This window comes from Chrysochloris asiatica, unplaced genomic scaffold (assembly GCF_000296735.1).
Source record: "Chrysochloris asiatica unplaced genomic scaffold, ChrAsi1.0 scaffold00192, whole genome shotgun sequence".
Taxonomy (NCBI): Eukaryota; Metazoa; Chordata; class Mammalia; order Afrosoricida; family Chrysochloridae; genus Chrysochloris; species Chrysochloris asiatica.
The window spans coordinates 430,104-435,853 of NW_006408710.1; positions in this window are offsets into that span (position 1 = coordinate 430,104).

A 5,750-nucleotide genomic window follows, 5' to 3' on the forward strand; every position below is an offset into this window, starting at 1 on the left:
AGGCGCACCTTAGTCCTCAAGCTGACATCTCTGCTCTTCAAACACTTTAAAAAGTTCCTGTGCAGCAGATTTGCCCAATGCAATACATCGCCTGATCTCTTGACTGCTGCTTCCACGAGTGTTGATAGTTGATCCAAGAAGAATGAAGTCCTTGACAACTTCAATCTCATGGATAGCAGTTTGAAACTACCAGTTGTTCTATGGGAGAAAGATGAGGCTTTCTGCTCCCGTAAAGATTTATAGCCTCAGACATCCTGTACAAGATCGCTATGAGTCGGAACCGACTCCACGGCACATAACAACAACAACAACATCTTTATCAGAACTGACCTCTCTCTTCTCAATGTTCAGGCCCTTTTTATTACTCATTTTATAAATATCTTAAAGCTAGTTAATCTTCCACAATAATTCTGGTCCTTATCACCTTGGTTTAATGTCTGTTGGTTTATCTATTACCCATCTGTGGACACTTTGAGGTTTGAAACTCTTCATTTTATATCTCTTCTCCATCATCTTTCTCAATTCTTGATAAATAGGGGAAGTCAACAATTATTTTTAAATGATGCTTCTCTGGGACATTCCTCAGAACAGAACAGATGCACAGAAATTACACAAAAACTTCCCCCTAATTGTAGAAGGAAGAAGTGTGGTTGTTTCAGACCGGTTTTTTAAAAAGGAAGTAGGAAATTTAATTTCCACTCCTAGTTTTTCTGTTAACAATATTTGTAATCTTGTATAATACTCTGGAGTCTTATGAATATCAGTTACTTTTCCTTAAAAAAAAGGTCAAGATGACCTTTAAGTTTCTCTCTGCTTCCAGATTCTGCAAGCAATTTGGCTACTTTCAACAATAGCGTAAGATGGAGACAGAGAAGGACAATTTATATCATTAGAAAAGCATGTGTTCACAATTACACAATGCATCCCTTGAAAATTATCCCTAAAACGCAAATTTAAAATATTAAATGTTATGCAGATTTATTATTTGTTTACCTAAATGATTTAAGTAGTAGTTCTTTACAATAAAAAAATAAATATTTAAGCAGTTGGCACTGTGAGCAGGATTCACAGCGATGACTCCAGACTCCTGAAAATATGAGGTTTTGAAGGAACGAAGAGGCAGAGGATAAATACTAAAGAGGAAGGGAGATCCTCAACTTCTGGAGTTGCCTGAAGCCAACCACAGTATGGTGGGGGGTGAGGACAAAAACAGCAGATATATGTGACCAGAGCCTTCTGATTCCACTCTGCCTGAGACCCAAGACCATTTGCATATGAAAGGATGAAAGGGAAGTTAAGCCTTAGTAAAGTATGGGAAAATACTTTACAAAGAATGTAGAGCCTGACTCAGGTAATGGTATTTTCAATAACCTCCTATGCATGTGAAAGTTGAACAGTGAATAAGGAAGACCATAGAAGAATTGATGAATTTGAGTTATGGTGTTGGAGGAGAATATTGAAAGTACAGTGGACTGACAAAAGAACAAACAGATCTGTGTTGGATGAAGTACAGCCAGAGTGCTCCTTGAAAGCCAGGATGGCCAGACTCTGTCTCTCATACTTCGGACACATTGTCATGGATTATCAGTCTCTGGAGAAGGAGATCATATTTGGTAAGGTGGAGCAGGGTCAGAGAAAAAGAGGAAGACCCCCAGAGAGATGGATTGGCAAAGTGGCAGCATCAATGGACTCAAGTATAGCAATGATGGTGAGGTTGGCCCAGGACTGAACAGTGTTTCATTCTGCTGTGCCTAGGGATTCTCTGAGTCAGTGTTGGCTCATGGCACCTAACAAGGACAACAAAGCATGGGACCTTAGAAGGAATCCTGAGCCCTATTCAGAACCTTCAAAGTTAGTACATTTGCATTTGAAAAGACAGGCAGACCTACCCAAAACAGCTGGGAGAACTGGAGATTCAGATTTGAAAGAAAGCAGAGAAAAAAAAAAAAAGTTTGGCATTTTGAGTTTCTGAGACATCAAGGCAAGGAAAGTCAGTCTGTAAGAGAAAATCTCCTTCTAGAAATGGCAAGCAGTATGCATGCTGGTGACCCCCTGGGTCTACCTGGGAGTGAAAGTGAGGTAAACGCAGCAATGGAGACACTGGCTGAGTTTGGGCGTGTTCTATTAGCACTCTTTAATCTTGGCATGAGTAGAGTTGGTCTGAAATGTAGGAAGTTGTGTAAACTCCCGATCCCACAGGCACTGACCTAGTCCATGGAGGCTAATGCTGAGAGGGAAGTAGCCAGCTGGTTTTAGTGACAAGTAAACTAGGGCTTGCTGCCTATCACTGTAGTCAATCACAGAGACTGGGTGAGATCCAACATCAGGCAATCTTAGCAGAAAGCAAGCGATCTGGAAGACAGCAGGAATAGCTAGACACACACATTATATAAGATATGTTGTTGTTATTAGGGGCCATCGAGTTGGTACTGACTCATAGTAACCCCACGCACAACAGAACAAAGCATTATCCCATCCTGGGCCAACCTCACAATCATTGCTACTACATCTGAACCCATCTCTGCCACCACTGTGCCAATCCATCTCGTTGGGAGTCTTCCTCTTTTTCTCCGACCTTCCACTTTACTAAACATGATATCCTTCTTCAGGAACTGGTCCCTCCTGATAATATGCCTGAAGTATGAGACACAAAGTCTGGCCATCCTGGCTTCTAAGGAGCACTCCAGTTGACTTCTTACAACACAGATCTACTTTTGGCAGCTCATGGTGCTTTCAATATTCTCCTCCAACACCATAACGCAAATAAATGTATCAATTTTTCTACCGTCTTCCTCATTCATTGTCCAACTTTCACATGCATATGAGGTTATTGAAAATACCATGGCTTGGGTCAGGGACACTTTAGTCCTCAAGCTGACGTCTTTACTTGTCAACGCTATAAAGAGGTCTTTTGCAGCAGATTTGCCTAATGCAATACGTCCTTTGATTTCTTTCTTTCTTTTTTTTTTAATTGTCAATTATGTAATAGTTTACATGGGAGAACATTAGCTTTACATTCATCCTATCGTATATCATTTCATTGCCATGGTTACAATCCCCTCCATGCATCATCAACCAGCTAAAGGGTATACCCTGCAAGCCTGCCACCCCACCCCCACCCCCACCCCACCCCTGGTCATCAGTATCCTTTGGTTTCTTGACTGCTGCTTCCGTGAGTGTTGATGGTTGATCTGAGCAAAATGAAATCTTTCACAACTTCAATTTTTTCTTCATATATATGGATGTTGTTTATTGGTCCAACATGAGGATTTTTGTTTTCTTTACATTGAGTATTTTAAGACCTCTTTGCTTTCAGCAAGCAAGGTGGTATCATCTGCATATCTCAGGTTGTTAATGAGTCTTCCTCCAGTCCTGATGTCACATTTTTCTTCATGCAATCCGTCTTCTCGGATTATTTGTTCATTATACAGATTTAATAAGTATGGTGAAAGAATACAACCCTTTCCTAATTTTAAACCACACACCTTTCCTAATTTTAAACCATTCAGCGTTCAAGCAACTGCCTCTTGTTCTATGTACAGGGTCTTCATGCGCACAATTAAGTTCCAGAATTCTCCTATTTCTTTATGTTGTTCATAGCTTGTCAAGATCCACACAAGCAAAAGCTTTTGCATAGTCAATAAAGCACAGGTAAACATCTTTCTGGTATTCTCTGCTTTCAGCCAAGATCTATCTGACATCAGCAATGGTATTCTTCATTCCACATTCTCTTCTGAATCCAGTTTGAACCTCTGGAAGATCTCAGTCAATGTATGCTTGCGGCTATTTTTGTATTACCTTTAATACAACTTTATTTGCATGGGATATCAATGATATTGTGCAATGTTTTTCACATTCCATTGGGTCACCTCTCTTTGGAATGGGCACAAATATGGATCTCTTCCAATCAGTTGTCTTCCACATTTCTTGGTATAGATGAGTGAGTGCCTTCAGTGCTGTATCAGTTTTTTGAAAGGTTTCAATTTGTATTTCATATATTACCAGTGCCTTGTTCTTTGTCAATGACTTCAATGTACTTGGACCTCTTCCTTCAAGATTCCTTCAAAATCATTGGCTGTTGAATATATGATACCTCTGGAAATAGTTGAACATAGACTATTTCTTTTTGGTTTAGTGATGCTGTGCATTCCTTCCATCTTCTTTTGATGCTTTATGCATCATTCAATATTTTGCCCATAGAATCCTTCAATACAGCAAATAAAGGTTTGAATTTTTCTTCAGTTCCCTCAGCTTGAGAAATGTTGAGCGTGTTCTTCCCTTTTTTGTTTTCTAACTCCAGGGCTTAGTACATTTCATTATAATATTTAACTTTGTCTTCTCAAGCTGATCATAGAAATTTTCTGTTCAACTCTTGAACCTCCTCACTTCTTCCATTTGCATCTCTACACTGAGAGCAAGTTTCATGTAGGAAGAACAGGATGTGTGTGAAACCCACTCTGAGGCAGTTCTGAAACCAAGGAATTCCTTGATGAGAACCTTGCATGCCAAAGATTATGGGAATGAACACACTGACCAGGTGGCTGGGGGAGTCATCTAAAATAAGGAGAAAATATGCGTGCCTAACTCTTATCTAAGAGGAGCTCTGGTAGCGTAGTGGTTACAAATCGGGCTGCTAACTTCAGGTCAGCAGTTCTAAACTACCAGCTGTTCCGTGGGAGAAAGATGAGGCTTTCTGCTCCTGTAAAGATTTACAGCCTCGGAAACCCTGTGCAGGGTCGCTATGAGTCAGAACAGACTCCATGGCACATAGTAATAACAACAAAATGGGGTTTCTGAGGCATGGCTGGTGAGCTTGAACCACTGACCTGTGGTTCAAAGTGACTTTGCAGTCCAGCACATTAACTTGCATGCCACATCAGGACTCCCATAATTTCACCTAAGGAGTCTGTAAATAAAAATGACACCAACCATCTCTCCCACAACATAATCTGCTTCTCTGTTAGGTTCAATAATTCTTTGCAGTGGCCACACAGAACTCAGAGACAATACTCACAGTTATGGGATTTATTAGGGACGTTAACAGGTTACGATACAGAATCAGAAAATGCCCAGGAAACAGTTGTTCCAGTCAGCTGCAGATCAATGCCCACAGGACACACCACTCCACCATAAACCTAAGGCTCAAGGCACTCAGTTGTAGCTTCGTGATTCAGCAAACCTAAATCCCCAATTTAAGTGCCTGGAAGTATCCGACTCTATAAGCAAAGTTCCTTCCCAGTCACTCAGCCTGACTTGCTCTGTGGGTGGGAAATCCACTGCTCTGTCTCATGCTTTGGTTCTTGGTTCTGCTGTTGTAGAACCCACAGATGGATGGGCCTTGTTCCCTAAATCACCACTGGAGGAAGGACCACATATAACGACCTTAGACTCTTTTTAGAAGAAGAATTTTCTTTTATGTTTGCACCTTTATACTATTTGGGGTTGACTTGTCATTGCAACTTAAATTGCTCTGACAAATGCACCCTTCCACACAAATGCTGGAAACATTTTGACACATTCTATAATGAATCAGATTAATATTTCATTGTTCTTTCTTAAATTGGGGGCATACCTACAAAGCTATAATTACTCTATCAAAGCCTGACATTAATTAGTATCTGTCATCTGGACTTAATAGGAAGAAACTTCAGCATGCCTTGTTGTTGTTGTTGTTAAGTGCCGTCGAGTCAGTTCTGACCCATAGCGACCCTGTATAGGGTTTCCAAGGAGCAACTGGTGAGCTTGAACCT